The following is a 19,815-nucleotide window of genomic DNA, read 5'->3' as shown; positions in this document are numbered from 1 at the left end:
TGGTGTGCCGCCGGCCCGCCACTCCGACCTAATCCAATGTGCGTGTGACCCAGTACAGGCACACTCCGCACCATGGGACTCCCTACTGTTTGGCCTGGGTATCGTGTGTTTCAACCGTATTGGGTGGGTTACTCGGTCCATCATGGTGATGTGAGGTGGGGCCTCTCCTCGCTCTTGCACCTGCCTCACCACGTCGTTGACATGAGCGACTCTGTCCGTTGAGCAAATCCATGGGTCAAATGGGTACTTACCCATATCCACCCAATCCATATGTTGATTTGTATCATGGTTTGGGTGGGCTTTAGATGAGTGGATTGGGTGGATAACACGATCCGTGCACAGGCCTAGCTAATACTGACATGTAAAAAAGAACGGCAGTAGTATTGTAATGAAATTGCACACATGTAAGCTATTTTTCACATTTGACTTAGGACAAAGCTAATACAACATGTAAAAAAGAATCGTCTGTGATCATGCACACATGGAGCAATGAAATTGCGCAAGGACATAGCGGAACGTGCTGCACAGCTTGACATTGTGGTCACAAACAAGCTTGCTAGGCTTCGCAGCCAGGAAGGCTAGCAGAGTATATGCAGATTGCAAGTTTGGTTAATTGTCTGTAGGAAGCTGCCCTGATGGAAGATTTCCTTTTGTATTACCTATGTTATTCTGTTATATGGATTGTTATGAGCTCAGCACAGAACAGCTACAATTCTGAATGATGCTCTGTGGTGACGCCTTATTTTGAACCTGAACCGGTCCTGTTATATTATTGAGATCGGTATGAGAAACCTGACCTGCTATAAGACCAAAAGAAGTAAAAAAACTGAGCTCTATAGGGGCATCACATGCAGGCAGCGAGGCGATGCTATATGGCTTGTTTTAATTAATACAAACTATAGCTTGTTAATAAACTATTTGGCGTTCTTTTGAAACTGCATGTGTTCTTGTGTTCGTTTCTAGCTATATGGATTGGCGATAAGTTATTGGCACAAATTTGTGGTTATTGTAAGCTACCAACATATATTCATGACAAGTAGTGCCTTATTGTTTTCCGAAAAAAACAATGCCTTATTGATTATTTCGTTTTAAAAAAAAACGACAATGTGTTCCTTTGCTTTTAAATATTTATTCTGAAATGTTTTAATTAACTAGTTTGTGTTAGGATAAGATTTTTTCCTGATGTTAATGCCTTATGTGCTATTTTTTTTTTTGTAATTTATGATCATACTATCAATAGCTCTTCATGCGTAACTCTTCGGCTTTTGGTTCAAAGGGCTCCAATTGCCTGGATGAACAGCTGCCTGGGACAAGTTCCATCTTATCTCTTTTTTCTTAATTAACTACATGGTTATGCGGACTTGACAAGACAGCTTGCTAAAATTAATTATTTACTATAATTTATCATGCTTTTACTCTAATTAAATATAGCAAAAAAATAATTTTAAATAATCTTCTGAACTTAGAAAAAGGACTAATACAAACAATTTATCTCAATATGCAAACTATAATAATGTACACTGGTCTTATTTAGATAATCCAAAATCAATTTACTTTAGTTAGCGTTCTCAGGCACATGCATCCATCCAAACATAATTTTAAACTTGCCTTGCCAGACCAGGCAAAATCAACTTTATAGGCAACTCGCCCTTCGTGCCTAAATATGTAGCGATAGATGCGTTTAGAAGTCCTGGTGAGCAAGGGTCCGTCAACCACCACTAGCTGCCTTCAGGGCACAATTGCGTCAAAGGCCTCAAGCACAGTGATAACCTGTGTTTTTCCCTTATAAACAGATTTAATGAGCTCTCGATGTCAACGATGCAGGCGTTCAGCTCCTATCTTCCCCTATTATGAAGCAATGCTAACATTGTTACTTTACATCTCGTTCGTTTAATCATCCCCATGGGGCAATGCTAACATTGTTTCTTTACATCGAGATCAATGCCAAATAATACACCTTTTCAATGCGATGACAGATCATGCAAATAGAGTGGTCGAGGTAGTGATCTGACCAACATACTTACAAATCTCCCAGAAGCTATCAGGCCATCACAATATCCTTACCGTCCCAATGTCATAACTCATTAGAGTTTGTAGTACTTTGGTCACCGTCTCATGTCAGGTGATCCGTTGATCCATTATACAAGCTGGAAAGTTATGTTTACAGACAAGCTGTGCAGCCTCGATAGATCAACGCAAAATAGTTACTATCTACTCATAATACCTTAAAAGCAACAGATTAAATTGTGGCATTCTGAGCTTTGATTTCTGGGGTCGTCATCTAAGTCAAGGTTTTCCCCAGATTCCTCCCAAATGGAGACTCCGGCAGTCGCTGCCAATAAGGTCCCGCAACTCGAACTCGCTAGGGAACCTCTGCTCAACAAGTTTTGAGAATACCTGAAAAGTGGAAGTGATTTCAGTAAAATAATGAAGGGATGCAGAGGTTTTAAAATCCTGCTGTCATCTAGGAGGGCAAAAGGATGCCATGGAAGAAAAGGTGAAACAAAAACGTTGTAACTTCACAATAAAATTTGCGACATAACACATAAGTAATCCTAGAGACAGAACTAACTCATCCTTTTTCAAAACAGAGGGCACTCCTGATATATAAAGCATTTTGCATCAAATCAACACAAAGGAAAAACATAAGGTTCCATCTAACATAGGAAGCATACCAAATCTCCATTGCAGTAAACTTCAAAGGCACCAGAGCTTTGTAGAAAGGACTGAGCAAAATTGCCAAATAGCCAGATTGTTGCCATGGTTCCGAATCTATTGGCGCGAAGTGAGTAGTACCATGGAGGAGGAACCATTCCAAGCCTTGGGAAAATCTGGTCACCAGCCAGTATTGTTGCAATGGCTCCAACTTGAACAATTGGGATAACTTTGCTGAGTACACGCTTGGGGAATGGAGGAGGATAATTCTGCAAGATAACATGAATGCCAGGAAATGAGGTTTCCAGCATGCGCTTCATGGTCACTGCAGTTCCCCTACAATGTAAAAAAAAAAATCAGAATAACATGTATACCCTCCGTCCCAAAATAAACAACTTTCTCAAAATTTTCTGACAGATTAATGACGCTGCCAAAAGACTATGCAGCTCATCTCCTTTCCTTTCCCGGAGGATACCTCCTAGATTTGGCAGTTATCATTTACATGTACCCATGATTAGCTTCCGCATTAGGCGGCAGTGTCCCATGTTTTTATAGAATGTTATTTTTTGGGAAAAAATTTAAACCTCAGAAAGTTATTTATTTTGGGACGGAGGAAGTATGTAGATGTAAAGCATAGGTTTTGAACTTCTATGCATGAAAGATGTACTTTCCTTTAGCATGATTCCTTCACTTATTAAGTTTCACTCCTAAAAGAGTTTTTTCCTGGTTCGTGACACTAGGCTAGATAATGGAGCGAGCAACAACACGTGGTCTGAGTAAAGCAGCATAATGATGCGGCGGAGCAGTGCTAGCTCAGTTGTGGAAAATCTAGAGGCACCAGTAGCTGTGCTGTGCATTAGATTAGGTAGACACCTTCCTTCCAATGAGAACAAAAAACATAGCACTTTTGTGATAGTACAGTTGAAAATTGAACATGCATCCAGGAAACCGCTATTTCACCTCCGCTTATACCACCCTAAAACATTACTCTTTTCTGTAGGGCCACCCCACAAATTTTCAATGTCAGCCATTTCTTCACCCAATCTTCTGGCCCATAAATCTCAAGCCAACTACTTAAGTGCTAGCTAAGATCGCATGTTTATAAAATTCATTTTCAATCCAGTTTAATATCCTGAAATGCTTCACTAGGGTGGCACCTTTTTATACCAGTCCAGGTCCTTGACAAGATAGGAGACCTCATAGTTCCCTTGCATTACAATTGATATTTGTGGATGAAAATGCAAGACATATACGCATCAAGTTAGCTTTTAGAGGGAGTTTCATTTTAGAATGTATCACTGCTTTTGTGGTTACAAAACTTATAAGGCACTGAAATTGCGGAGTGGTGTTTGTCTAATTATCAACTATCCTGCCCTCAGCTCTAATTACCATAAAAGCATGACATACGTCAAAAATCTGGTTTGTAAAATCAAGCCTGGCAGAATTACTGCGGTCAACTCAAATTGATCTCCAATTCACCATACCTTTAAAATTCTGTATTGGCTTGGGAATAACAATAAACAATAAAGCAAATCATATAAGATAAGTAGGACTGTTGAAGAATTTTCAAATGATAGCACATGCTGTTGCAGTAACATGAGGACAAGATTTACATAAAAGATGCATTTCTCTAAATTTAAAGATAAGAACAAGATAACAAATTAAGAACCAGGTTAACTCAAGCTATTAAGTCTACAATCCAGTACACAAAATATCATCTATTCATCTCATACAAAATGAATCATTCACGTCCACGCACTGTCATCAAACAGCTGACCTCCAGTACTTAGGATACTAGGGATGCAAGTTTGCTGACTTCAGAAAGCAACGACTAGAAAGGGTGTCATCACTGATAGTTTAAACTTAATGTAAATCCAAATCCAAAAATAGAAAAGAGTAAGAGGCTATTTGGAAGGTTGGTTTTGGAGCTAAAACTCTTGTAAATACATGCCCATAAAATTTTACATCCGAACTTGTAAAAAGGTGTGTGCATGGAATGAAATCCAAAAGAAATTACCACCGGTTTAGACAAAAAACACAAATTTCTCCATGTTGCCACAACGCTCTAGATGCCAAGGCTATCGCAGCCAAGTAGCCAACACAAGGACGCACTGTGAGAACAGGAAGGACGTGAGAAAGTTCGGCAACTATGGAGATGAAGATGTTGGACCAGGCGACCTCAGCAGCCAGCGCGATGGACGGGGATGCTGCCACAGCTTGTGTCTGCAGACCATGGCACCATCGCATGCAACACAACAAGAGAGCAGGGCGGCCACCATCTATGTGTGGTCCTTGTTCATGGTGAGCTGCAACCTGCAAGCGACTCAGGCCCTCTGCCAAAACCACCGCTCAGTTTCATGCTCCCATGCTCTTTTCTAATATGTTTGCTCTTCGCTTATGTCTGAATTTTCTTCCGTTATATCCAATTTTATGTTCTGATGTGAAAACTTCAGCTCCAATATGAATGTTTTGACTCTGAGCTCCAGTACCATATTGATAGGGGACCTTGCTAGCTCCTGGGAATTCCATATGTACCCAAAATGACATCAATTTCACATAATTGTTCCTGACACTATTTTGGTCATCATCGTTTGCTTTTACTGTCTGTTTTTCACTAGCTGCTATAAGGCCGGGACGCAGGTTATTTTCTACCTCTCGGCAATCCAAACAGCAAATAATAGACAGAAATGGATACATGTAGTGCACAAGGAATTACAGGTATAACAAATTTCAGCTGTAAAAAGATTGCTAAGTTGCCAAACAGGCCCTAAATATTTTTCATTCACTTGAATCCTCTTCTTTCAATCTTTCTTGTTCTTTTTAAGGTCTTCATCAGACAATTAACACAGCCATGAAGAACAAGTGACTGACACCTATCCCTTCCCCAGTTCCCCGCTATAATTTTAACGTACTACATGTAAGAAGCTGATTTGGTGTTAAGTTACCAACTGTTGTGTGTGATAAAATACCACAACAGCAAGTTAGTCCATCCATGAACACACAACAGTCATAAATTCATCATTCACTGGTGCTAGCAGTGAATAGGTGTGACAACTGCCAAATAACCAACCATATGCAATTCAAATCATTTGTTTCAAAAAAAAATGCAATTCAAATCATGCCCGTGGAGGCAAAACTGGGCACCCTCCCCCCACCCCTCCCCGTGCCAAAACAAATAATTGAAGCACCAAGTAGACTCATGGCCTGAAGCCCACTGGAAGCTATAGACAACAATGAAACCAGGTGGAACAGCCCACTGTAAGCCTGCAACTAAGTATGGTTATTTGCAGAAAGCACGCGACATTCCAATGCTCATACATCAAACGTTAATGGCGAGGTTCAAAAGAGGTCCACACACAAATAACCAAAGGAATTAAGCAAACAACCACCAGTACGCGCAACCCCAAGACACACTGGACGAGCGAGCTCACTTGTACGAGCAGGAGGCACAGAATTGCAGCTCCACTGTGCTGCCGAATCCAGCCCCATCCACACGGGCTCCTGCAATTGCATCGAAACAACACATCAGTTCCAGTTCGCCAACCAGATCGGAGACCCGGTCGCGACTCGAATTCCGGGCAGCTAGGGTTCATGAACTACCTGTATGATTGCCGCAGAAGGGTCGGGGTGCTGGTGGTGGTGTGGCGGGTGCGGGTGGTGGTGAGGCGGGTGGGGATGGTGCGGCGGATGCGGGTGGTGGTGGTGAGGAGGGTGGTGATGGGGGTGGCGGAGGTGGGGAGGCGGCGGCGCAAAGATGTGAGTGAGGTCGGAGAAGAAGAGGAAGGCCGGGAGTCCGACAAGGAGCAGCTGCGCGCGATCCATGGCGCGTCGCGGCGGAGGACGGCTTGGCTCTGCTACTGCCTGGGCCGCTGGGCGTCTTCGGTCTCCGTCTCTCTCGAGACGCGGGCTGAAGGAGGCAGGGTCGCAGTCTCGCAGTCGCAGGGAGGAAACCTCCTCTCCAACCTGCTATGTGGGTCCCATTCATCAGTGGGAGTACCAGACGCCCGGCATCTTTGGTGCCTTGGTGGAGGGTGGGGCGTCCGGCGTCAGGGTCGGAATTTGGATGGCGAGTTGGCGGACAGCGATTCGATGCGTCGTGTCGATGGCTCGATCGGGTTGTGCTTGTGCCGCACGGGCAAGGCCGTGCCTTTGGCAAGAGTGGATGGGCCGTTAGGTTTAACGGCACAAAAAAGCCCAAGTCCAGTTCTTTTCCAAGGAACATGCAGAGATGGGCTAGCCGTGCAACTTCGTCCGTCTTTACTTGATGAGTGACGACCATATTGTCAGTTGCCACGGACCCTTTCGCTATGATGAGCTGTGGGCCCGTGGCCCACCATCCCTGCAACTTCGTCTACTGTTCCCTCCGGCCTCCCTGGTGATGGCGATCGAGTAGACGGAGTAGTGAAGTACAATGGTCGCTTTGAGCATGCTGAGCTTTCTGGAAGTCTAAGATGTTTGGTCAAGTTGATCTGAGTCTGGTAAGCTAATTTTGGAATTCTTGGACGGAAGAGGCTTACCTTTGGAGTCTGGAGTCTGGACTGACCAACTCTGCTCGGCAAGCGTCCATTCCTACTCCAAAACCGCAAGTGTGTGTGTGTGTGGCCTAACGCTCTGCCAGATCACACGAGACCTTCAACAACCGATAGGCGATAGTCAGATACATCCCGCGATTGTTGTTATGTTTGGCACAAAGCTAGCGTCCTTTTGAGCTCCCTGCAATAGGCACGTACGAGCGTCACCGGTACAGTAGACAACTTCAGACCATCAGTCTTCACACACTCCAACACACAAATACACAGTGCTGCACACACAAATACAATGTCCTCGCAATGATTCCTCGGTCTCGTCTCGACGGTGTACATCTGCAGCGCTGCACCGTGAACTCCACTCGATTCTGTCTGGGCACACACGGTCTGTTTTGATTGGGTGGCTTAGGTCTTAGCCAGGCTTTTGGATACATCATGTACCACGTACATATTTGATTGCCTGTTCTTCGCTCTTAGCCAGGCTTAGCTAGAGCCCCTTAGCCAGGCTTGGTGGAAACGCTGGAGTTGGCCGTTCCCCCGAAGCCAGGCTCCGTCTTAGCCATCGCTCGTATCGTGTCACCTCCCCCACTATGTTGCAGTAGTGTCACCTCCAAACCTCGTCGGCGATGGATGCGACTGCACGTACCTGCCAGTCCTGCCGAGGAGCTCGGACGCTGTCCTGACGGAGTGCCACCGCCTCGTCATGCCTTGGCGGAGCACCGCCGCCGCTGCCGCCCAGGGCTCCACCCTTCACCTCGTCGTGCTCCCCCCGCCGTCTCTTCCCCCGACACCCTCCAGATCCTCCAGACTCCCGCTGCCATGGCGAGGGGGCAGAGGAGCACCGCATCTGAGGAGGAAGCTCTCGCGTGGATCCATGTGGCGCCTGCCCCCCCCCCCCCCCCCCGCTCGGCGGTGCACGCGCACTACTACAGAAACTTTACTGGAGGCGGGCCTTTTTGATTTTCCGCGGCGGGCAAGCCGTCCGCCGCGGCCTAGAGGCCACGGTAAATCGTGGCTTAACCGCGGCGGGCGGCTTTGCCCGCCGCGGTTAACCGATTTACCGCGGCGGGCGGTGTAACGTGCCCGCCGCGGTAAATATACTTTTACCACGGCGGGCACGTTAGGATGCCCGCTGCGGTTAATCATTTAAAAAAACAAAAAAAATCCAGAGCCCACTGGTGAGCCCATTTCTGAGCCCGCCGGCGAGCTCGCTCCAAACCCAAGATCTAGATCCACCGCCATGGATCCGCGAGTCCGGACGTCGGATCCAATGAACCGCGACACCGGATCCACAAGCCCCACCACTGGATCCAGTTCGCCGACGCCGCCCTCCACCGGATCGAGCCCGCCGTCGCGGCCCTCCACCGGATCCAGCCCGTCGTCGCGCCCCTCCATCATCGCCGGATCTGACCGGAAAATGGAAACATAGAGAGGGATGAGTGAGAAAGAGAGAGGATGTGTGAGAAAGGGAGAGGCCGGGTGTACCTCGCATGGCTTGCCGCGCGCAGCTCGCCCCTCGCCGCCCCGCTGCGCGCCCCGCGCCACCGCGCCACGCGCTCGCGCCCACACGCCAGCGCCTCCTCACGCCGCCGCGGGACGCCGCTCCGCCCGGCCTCCTCACGCCCACCACGGGCCAGCGCCACGCTCCGTGCTCGCCACGTCGCCGTAGGGCTGCCGTGGAGTGACCATGCCGCGACTTGGAGAGGCGTAGGGCTGCCGTCCCGTGGAGAGGAAGAGAGGGAGTGGCGGCGGTGTATGGCTGAGAGAGGAAGTGGGGAGAGGAAGAGAGGGAGACGGAGAGAGAGCGAGTGGTGGCGGTGGAGTGGAGAGAGGCTGAGAGAGGGAGTGAGAGAGGATTTAGGGTTAGGTCTCTGTATTTATGTCCGAAGTGGCTGACGGGCCTAACTTGGGCCGACCGGGCCTCTCTATTTTTGGTGACGGGCCTGATAATATGCCCGCCACGGTTAATCAATTTACCGTGACGGGCCCCTTAAGTTGTCCGCCACGGTTAATAGGTTATTAACCGTGACGGGCACCTTAAGATGTCCGTCACGGTTAATTGATTTATCATGACGGGCACTTTTGCCCGCCATGGTAAATGAAAAAGTGCCCACCATGGTAAATCATAGCATTAATCGTGACAGTAGCCACTTGTGCCCGTCACGGTTAATCATAGGCAGGTGTCACGCAAAATCATTCCTGTAGTAGTGGCGGGGCCCATCGATGATTGTGGCAGAACCGCCTGAAATAACGCATTTCCGAAGCCGCTTGTCTCTCTCTAAACACTAAGCACCTCAAAAGTGGACTACCTCTAGCAGTTATGTCGAGCACACCCCAAAGGAGAACTCGAACCATCCACGTTTTTACATCCAGGATCCAATAATGAGAACATGTTTACAATACTTAGTACATTTCATACAACAGGGGTTCTTAGAAAATAATTTATTACAATACCAAGTTCGGAGTGCGGAATTTAAATAGCGAAAATGAAATAAACATCTAATGATAAGATATAAGGATCTATCTGTGCTCACCAGAAGAATTCTCCACACAAAGCAACTCCTCAAGCTGCACCTGCAGCAGGGGTAAATAAACTCTGAGTACACAATGTACTCGCAAGACTTACCCGACCAGTGGAAATAATTTCCCGACTCTAAAGGATATGATACGCTTTATAGTTTGCTGGGTTTCCTTTTTGTGGAAAGCATTACTAATAGTGAATCCTTATGTTTATATTTTATTAGCAGTCATGATTAGTTCATTAGCTAACCATTCTATGTAAGCACATGTTCTACTTTCAAGCATGAGTTGAGCAATCAGATCCATTCATCTTTCAGTTCTTACTACGGTGCTAGACCATAGCCAAGTTGTGCCGCATCACACCGTGATTCGTGAACCAATATATATCTCAGCTGGGTACCCCGAAACACACGCCCCGCTTGTACCCCAGGCACAAGCAAGACCAACCCACCACTCTCCTATCAAGGGGTCCAGGTCCCCGTCCAAACTTAGACTCCAAGCCCCCGCACCTGAGTCCCAGACTCAGTGCGGTGCTTAGACCTCCACCTAAGAACCACCCTAAAAGTCAGTTCGGAAAGAACCGAAACCCATGATAAGAGAGCAACGAGCCTTCCCGCTCCCATAAACAAGTATGTGCTCAGGATAATAACTCTTATGGATCTGGAGTTGTCCTTGTGGTCCTTGTGTATTTGGATTGGACTCGATCTGACACGGACGCGCCAATGTGAGATTTACTTTGGGCTGTACGTACTAATGACTCTTGGTGCCTAATTAATCTATCATTAGCACATATTTATTGTAACATCACAACTAATTAGGTTTAATATATTCATCTCATAAATTAGTCTTCGTCTGTATAATTAGTTTTGTAATTAGTCTATGTTTACTACTCTAAATTAGTCTTTATTGCTGTTATTATTAATACTATTATATGGAGTAGTATGATATAGTACATCTGGTATACTTGTGACTTATTGGCTGCATCATCAATCAATAATACTGAAGGCTCTGTCGCGTGCATGCGTGATGCGATTGCTTTTGCTTGCCAAGCCATGTCCCGTTGGCCACAGGACATAACTTTTTACACCCACCAATATCTATGTCTTATTCATGTTCAGTCTCTATTTTCCTTTCATCATTTTATTATGAGAGCAGTAATAATAATCAACTACTGTGAGTAACGATAGGTTACTCACGCTATAAAAAAACCTAAGCATAGCAGCTACTCGACCTAAGCTAGTAAGACTCATAGGTAGGTATATCTATGCATGTAGTTTCAACAATAAGCTTGTAACGTAAATGCACATCACATATATATATCTAGTGATTATTCAAAATAAGGGTTATGCATCGGGGCTTGCCTTGGACAGGCGGGGTGTCAGTAAAGTCAGTCGTCGGTGGCTCCGAGGCTTCCTCCTGTACGAAGACCTTCTCCTCGTACTCCTGCTCTCCGGCAGTCACAAACTCCACCAACACGTTCTCTATATGCATGCAATGATGATGCAACACTTAGTATTTTAACAACAACAATTCTTTAACTAAGAATACATCTACTAAACTACTAAGCTACCTCTAATGGCTAAGATACTAACTACCTATCATTTTCACCAAAACAGGTATGGATTCATCTAACAAGTATTAACTCAGCAACTATAATGTAGTCTTATTCTTATTAGCGATTTAACTTATATTACAACAAGGAGCATCTAACTATCCTAGTGCTTAGCCTATTCTAGGGCTGCAAAAATTACAGGGAGCACATAATAATATAATGAAGCTACTGTAAATTTTTCAAAGCTAAAGCTCTCACCATTTTGCCACAAAAAATCCCACAATATTTAACCTAATAATATTAAGCATTTCCAAATGATTTAATAGATCTCAGTTTCATCACAGACATGTATGAATATAATTATACTACCAGATAGAAAATAATTCTAGGAACCTAACAAAATTAGTTTCATAATTTTTAGACACCAATATGAATTGTTGTTAATTATCAAAGTTCAGCTTAGAAACTCAAATATAAAGCTATTTCTATTTTCTAATAAAAGGAAAAACAAATTCACCAACATGGCCCACAACCACGCCGACTCGGCCCACTTGCACGCGGCGCGTGTGCGCACGTGCGGCCCGCAGGTGTGGCCCACGCACACAGGCCGACCCACGGTGGGAGGCAGCCCGCGCGCGTTGGCGCTTTTATAGAGACGCCCCTACGCTACCTAGTATTCCCACGGCATTGTTCGCACTATTCCTATAGATAATTGTAAGGAAAATGGAACCTAGGTCCACTTATTTTGGATTTTTGGTGTTTGATGACTAACACAACCAAATTGGACTAATGAATTTGCAAGTGATTGTTTTGTAGTTCAATAGGATGCAGGACGTGACTTGGACAAAGGCGACGTGATGATTTGATGATCAACACCTCAAGCAAGACCTTAGGAGCATAAGAGAAGACCCAAGATATCAAGCAAAGTCCAAACATGAAGATAGGAACCAAGCCGCACGCAAGAACGCGAAGAAACGAGCTCATAGAAGCGACCGGACGCTGGAAGAAAGTGACCAGACGCTCCAATCAGTGGCTCGGTAACAGCAGGCGTCAGCAGCAGCGACCGGACGCTGAACAAGTGAATCGACCAGACGCACCGATGACACTATTCATCAGTCCGACAACACACTCGGCAAGTGACCGGACGCTGGCGGCAACCGACTAGACGCAGGACAACAGCGCCCGATCAAGTACAGAGAGGTTCTAGAGCGGTGAACTTGCGATCGGACGCGTCCGGTGGCAAGTGACTGGACGCTGGCAGCGTCCGATCAGTTGTTCACGGCTCCAACGGTCAGGACGACCAAACGCGTCCGGTCAGGGCATGATCAGCGTTCGATCAGTAGCAAAAAAGCAGATTTTCATCCCCAACGGCTACTTTTTAAGTGGGGCTTATAAAATACAACCCCAACCGGCCATTTGGTATTAGTAGAGCTGAGGAAACATACCAAGGGTGTTGATACACCATTTTAGTGATCTCCACTTGCATAGTTCTTAGTGTTTTATTAGGTGATTAGCGTAGGTACTTTTGCGAAGTGCTTAGGTTGATTAGACCATCACTTATACGCTTGCTCTAGGTTTAGGCCTAGTGTTTAGTGAGGTTTGCATACCTCTTACCACTCGGTGCTTGTGCGCACCATTGTTGTACATCGGAGGGGCTTATAGTCTTGCGAGATGATACCAACCGCGTTTGTGGTGTGGCTGCCACCGTGTACCGGAGAGAACAAGACCCGTGGCGTTTCGGCCGAAAGCTTGATAGTGAAGACGGCGATGAGCATCTAAGAGAGCCTTGCCGAAAGGCACGTCAGAGACCCACTTGCGCGTGGGGAAGGCCCGAGGCTATCCATAGAGTTACCCGACGGGGAGCTTGGCCCTTGCGAGGGATTCCTTGCGAGGGGCTCCAACGAGGACTAGGGGAAAGCTTACGCACTTCTCGATACCTCGAAAAAAAAATACCAGAGTCGTCGACGGGAGTTTGCATATCTCTACCTTGCTCTTTAGCTTCTGCATTTACATTGATTGTATCACTCCTTTTGTGGTAGAGATAGCAACACACTAGTGAAACCATAGTTGCATATTTAGATAGTTTATCTTTTGCATAGGTTTTGCTAGGGTTAAAAAAAGAGGCCATAGTTGATAAGTAGAATTTTTAAGTTGGCCTAATTCACCCTCCCTCTTAGGCGTCACGGTCCCCCTTCAACAGCGACTTTGTAAGAACACACTCGCAATCTCCCTCCATTACAACGGTATGGTCCTCGACCATGCCCGCGCGCGCCAGCGCGGCGAGCGGTGGCACTAGCGCTTCGCCGGCCACATGGGACCCACGCTGACCTATTTACGAGGCCGACGCTCACCTAGGGGTTGACGTAAAGCGATGGATGACGGCTACATGAACCGAGACGCGGTAGAAGGGCCTCTCCACGATGGTGGGCACCCTGTGGCAAAGGCGACGGCGTTCCAATGAGCCACAATATTAACAAGGCAGTAGGGATAGCGGATGAGCAACATGGACTCACCACTGACCTAGCGGAGGTGATGGTTCAACTAGAGATGCCCTGAGTGAGCCTGCCCGTGTGCCCGTGGCGAGCTCAATGGCGAACCGTAGTGACATGGCCATGCCAGCGGCGAGGAGGCAAGGGTAGAGGTGCGACTTAGGTGCACACGACGATAAGGGGTTCTAGGCGAGGCTAGTGGTGCAGCCAATTCGGCTCGAGACGTTCAGGAGGGGGCTAGCCACGGTGAGGGCGGTGACAGGTCTTAACGGCGCGGTGGCGGGGCAAAGCTTCCAAATTGGAGCTTGGCCTTGCATGGTTCAAGCCTGGGTGGGGGCAGGCAGCAAGAGGACGTGAGGGCGCAGGTGCAGGCACGTGGAATTCATGGGGGATGGCTTCTCGCATGCAGGCGAGCTAGCATGGCTCGGCGGCGGCAGCAAAGAAAAGGACAAGGGAGGAGTGGGAGGCGGTGGGGACGCAGTCAAGGCTCACCTCGTGCTTGCTTGGCGGGACGTGGTTGACATGACCTGGAGCGACCACGGCCGGCACTAGCCGATGACACGCGCTCGAGGTCAATGTGGCTCGCGCACCACAGTGCCATAAATGGCATGGCGACGACGGTTCGACCTCATGTGTAACGTCTCGCCTCTCCAAGGCTGGGCCCACTTACATCTGGCAGCTTCTCTATGATATAGACTGCCATCACAGACCAACACAGATCTTTTCTGCGCACTTTGTCCTCACTCGTGCGCACCTAGGAAAAACTTCCCGGTCGGTCACCCATCGCTCTAGGCCAAGCACGCTTAACCTTAGAGTTATTTGCAGATGGGTTTCCGGATAAAAAGTTATAACTTATTGGTATGAGTATCCTATTAATCCTGTTAAGCCCTGGGCCAGGATGTTACATCCTCACCCCCTTAAGAGATCGACGTCCTCGTCGATCAATCCCAAGCCAGGAGCATCCTCTCTTGGCCACGTCCGTGTGTCCAGAGCCAGCACATGTGGCCATGCTGTGTGACCACGCTGGATCCACACTAGCCATGCGCACCATGCCTACGCAACTACGACACACGCGCCCGTGAAACCACGAGAGTCGGCTCTGATACCATTCTTGGGAAAAGGTGGGATAAACTTCTCGTAAATAATCTTCTCTCTCCCACGTAGCATCTTGTTCACTATGATTGTTCCACACCACCTTATAGAACTTAATAATCTTACTCCGTATTACTCTCTCCATCTCCTCTAATACTCGAATTGGCTTTTCTTCATAGGTCAAATCCGATTGAAGTTGCATGTTGGTGGGTGCAATAGCTTCTTCAGGTACTCAAAGACATTTCTTCAGCTGAGACATATGGAAGACATTAAATATTGCACTCATCTCTAGTGGAAGTTGTACCGACCAATTTATAAGAGTACAAGTACAATGGCAGCCCGCAAGCGGTCGCACGGTCATACTTGAACCCATATAAACCCGGTAGTCCGTCGAGTACCACAACGGGTCTCGATAAATGATTTACAACAACCAAGATCGTACATGATTCAATATACATGCCACATATTACATAAAGTTCACAGATACATTTCATCATCAGAGTACGAATAAAAGTTATTACAAACCAAGTTTAATAAATAAAGCAGAAGCAATTAAGTTCAAAAATAAAGTTTCCAATATAGTTTAATACAGTGCCAAGTCAGATCACGGTCCACAAAAGCAAGGATAGGAATTAATAAAGAAGCTTGCCCAAGGCTTACTCCTCATCCACGGTGGGATAGAAGCAACTCTTGCAATAACCATGATACACAGTGCCATCTGCAACAATGGGAAAATAAACCCTGAGTACGGGAAGGTACTCAGCTAGACTTACCCGTCATAAACCAGAAATAAAATGACTCCAAGGATTATGCAAGGCTGTATAAGTGGACGTAACTTGACAACATTTTGCGTAAAAGGCAATTAACCCATTGTACAATTATGATTCCTTTATCAAATTAATTATAACTATCCATTTCTAGATTAGCAACTATCATGTGCCAAACATATGGTATATCATTTAGAAGCATACAATAGTAACCATAACAGGTATTGTAATTCCATATTCATCCGAACCATCCTGTTTCATAACACAGTTACTACGATGTTGGAGCTAGTCAAGTTTCTCACTATCCGGGAGAGACGGCGATTCGAATCGATTTCAACCAGCTGGGAATTTATTCCTAACACAAACCCAGGTCTACCAGCCACGATAGCCTTAGGTCACCTTTGGTACAACTCAGGTACATATTTCGTGGGTCCATACCGCGCCGCACAATCTGGAACACCAGATGCCAGGATGCTCAGGCCAAGCCTGCCCTTGGGCTCAGTCTGATCGTTCCCCGGAAGGAGCGTACAACAGAACGGTTCTCGGCCTGAGTTGAATTACTCGGCTTCACGGTCGAAAACGAGTTATCCGGCCAGCTAAGTGAGAGGCATGCGTTCAATCTTGTCAGAAGTTTCAACAACGGTACGGTCCTTGATCGACACAGACAGGGATAGATCCACACCCAAGATCTCTATGCCTTGTTGCTTCTCTATCGATCTCCCGCTCGGTCTCGATTTACCTTTACCCCATGGTTCTGTTCCACGATAGCAGATATAGCCAACCATGCTCTGGTATCCACATATATCTCGCAGGTGACAGGACATCACCCGACTTCTACCGGTCTAAGCATAGCTAAGTATATATTCGATCCTGGACCTATACCGGTTAAAGGTGTAATACCTGGACAAGGAATGTACATGCACCAAGTGGTTTCATTCAACTCTTATAACCTAATGCATCAATCATAAGTACTTAAGTAAATATTGTAAAATACTGGGAGACTTAGAATACTCCGAGCCTTGCCTCGTAGAAAGGAAGTAGGGCGGTGGTCAGGACACTCCGGAAGCTCTTCAGGGTTCTGTTCCATGCCTTCAGGAGCTGCGGCTTGCGGATTCTCCTGCTGGTCCCCTTCCTCTGCTTCTTTGAATTCCAGCAACATTATCTCTTCCTCCGATCTTAGATGCATGAATATGGCATAAATATTACGAATGCATATATGTTAACAAGTGCATCATGTTTATTAAGTAGGTGCATATCTCTTCTCGATTATTTAATTATCTACTTCCATAATGCATCGATCATACCACAAAATAGCAGCTACTTGTTCCACTCATAACTGGAGTTCTACTAATCCAATTACAGTGATCCTGGACTTTCTGGAAAGCTTATCAAATTCTCTACAACTTTGTTATTAACTATTTTTACAATACACATCATTTTTCAACAGGCAACTCATTAAACTCCAGAATCTGTCCGAAAACTATTTAATTTGCAATACAAAGCAACAATACTTCTACTTCATGTAATTAGTCAACATTTGACAACATAAAATCTACCAACAGTCTAAGCATACTAAATACATTTAAGATAAAATAATGGTGAAGCCCAAACTATTATTAAATGCCTTTATTATTTTACTGAGATATTTAGGTTAAATAATAAACATATAACAGATGTACTTCATAAATTCTAAAAAATTTATAGTGACCTTGCTAATTCTATCAAAGGACTACTATAAAAATTTCATGTCATTTTACCAAGTAGAACATCCTATACAAAAATAATAAGGAAGCAAGGCTTGAAATAACATAAATGGAAACCTTATTGAAAAGTGTCAAACAACAGATTTCCTATTTTTCTTAGCATCCATATGGTACTAGGATTATCTCCAACAAATTTAATGAAATTTTAGATTCATAAATAATTTATAAAATTCACACAATGATCTTCTAATTATAAAAGAAAAATCTATAACTACAACTCTACACATGTACTCATCTTCAAATTTTTACCAAAGCTCATATATGCTAATACTAGCTTACCACAAAAATTTCATAATTTTTGGAGCACAGGACTCTAGATATAAAATAAACAAATTTGAATGCATTCAAAAGCACGTTTCAAATCCCTATTTAAATTTCCAAAAATTTCTACTGTAATGTCAAGAACATATTTTTTCTAAATACTACACTTCCTAAGGAACACTACAAATTTTATTTCACAATTTTTGAAGCTACCAAACTGAAGATACAAAAATTACAAAACATATGAAATCTGCATTTAAAATGAACTGGCTTTAATACATGGAGTCGCTGACAAGCGGGACCCACTGGTCAGTTGACCCCACCTGTCATTGCGACGGAAACAGAGCCGGCGGCGCTACTCTACGGACGCGGCCAGAGGCTCGCCGACGGCGAACTTGCCAGCGGTAACATCTTCACGGCGTGACCTACTCGACATAGCGCATCTATGAACCACTTGGCCGGCCCTATCGTCGACGCCAGTGACGACGGTGGTAGCCATGGCGGAGCGGAGGTGCGGGCCGACGGCGAGACGCCGGTGGAAGCTACGGCGGCTCAATCAAACGCTACGCCGAGCATCACCGAGCTACGGTGGACCTAGCTAGCGCCCTTTCGTGGCTTGGGATGGTCGGTGGCGATGTGGCCACGGTGACGAGGCTATCGGCGGAGCTCGTCGAGGCTTTGCCAACGGCGCGGTGGGCTTACCAAGTGCTATCACGGGCACGGAGGAGGCATTGGTTGCTGGGGAGCTGGTGGTGCTGCTGCGGGTGACGATTGGGCGGCTCGGCGTGAGCTTGCGCACACTAGTGCGACGGCGGAGGCGAGGAGATGGCCTCGGCTATTGCTGCGGGCGCTGCCAGTGACGAAGGAGAGCCAGGAATTACGAAATGAGGGCGCGGACAGGAGCGGGCGGGTGCTGGCGTGATAATGCTCGCTCAGGCGTGTCGTGGCCTGCGCGTTTAGGGCCACGTGACTCACGGCCATCGCGACCTCCACATGGCACGCGGTTCCTGCCGGTGTCGGCCACTGAAGATTTCGATTCAGTCGGTTCAGTTAAGCAAGGCCGAGCCTGACGACGAGTTTGCAATCGAGTTAACTGAGAATTCGTGGCTCCGTTGTGCAAACATCCTAAACCGAATTGGTAGACCTATTACCAGCTTCAACTATTGTTCAATAATCGTGTTCTAATTCCCAACCAACATCGAGTAAATCAATCCAAAGTCGGGCTGATAGCACTCGTCAGTGATCAAGACTTAGAAAAAATTTTGTAAGTGTTGAAATCTTGATTCTTCTGATTTTTGTGGGATCAATTCAAGCAGGTTAGAAGCTAAATCAGTCAATGACCTAAAAATAAAAGTTATTCCTTATGTCAAATACTACAACTTTGCTTTAGTGATCTCCTCCATGCAAGGTCTCTAACACCTAGTTCAAACTTGGTCAAACAAGCTACATTCAAAAGATGGTACATACTTAAACTATGACATAATGACCTAATTAGCCCTAGCCATAAATACCAAAGTTGTTCATGATGATATTCTAAACATGTTTAAGCTATTTGCAAGGTCACACAATCATCTACATGTTTACACTCAGGATCATATGCACATACTCATGGGAACATGAAATAATGAGAATGTTGCATATGTTTCAATCGAATGTTTCAAGTGTCAAAGCTTATATATGAATGCTTTATGATCATGCTCATGCTATGCAAGTCAAGTTATGCAAGGCTAACACTCGAGGTGTTACATCATGCGTGCAGCGTCTAGGCGGGCCAGTGGCGCAGCGTAGTGGCCAGGCGCGCAGCGTGGCGATGCGACGGCAGCGGCGTTGTCGCGGCGCGACACGAAAGCAGTAGTAGTGCACGGCAACGACAGCAGGCAGGGTAGCAGGGTAGGTGCGCGGTAGCGTGTTGTGTGTGACGAGTCGGACACCATGGCTCCATGTGGCGGCAGCCGAGGCGGCCAGTGATGTGGCCAGAGCAGCCAAGTCATGAGCAGCTCCGGTCGCTAAGCGCGCGCATGCGCGACCGAGCGCCACAACGTCGAGGCCGCTCGGCATGGTGATCGCGCCCCAGCCGGGAAAAGCAGCCCGAGAGGAGAACACGTTGTGCACAGATTTTAAAGCACCCAAAACGACTCCTAAACGGTTGACCCTACACCCAAACCATCCTCACTATACTCAAGGTGGATA

At 46.3% G+C, this 19,815-nt stretch overlaps 1 pseudogene; it reads right to left on the bottom strand.

Annotated features, from left to right (window-relative positions):
* Window positions 1-1,986: 1,986 nt before the first annotated feature.
* On the bottom strand, window positions 1,987-6,633 carry LOC136534077 (selT-like protein; annotated as a pseudogene).
* Between the last annotated feature and the right edge of the window lie 13,182 nt (window positions 6,634-19,815).

The sequence above is a fragment of the Miscanthus floridulus genome, unplaced genomic scaffold, assembly GCF_019320115.1.
Source record: "Miscanthus floridulus cultivar M001 unplaced genomic scaffold, ASM1932011v1 os_1469, whole genome shotgun sequence".
NCBI lineage: Eukaryota > Viridiplantae > Streptophyta > Magnoliopsida > Poales > Poaceae > Miscanthus > Miscanthus floridulus.
This window is presented reverse-complemented; position numbering and strand designations above follow the sequence as displayed.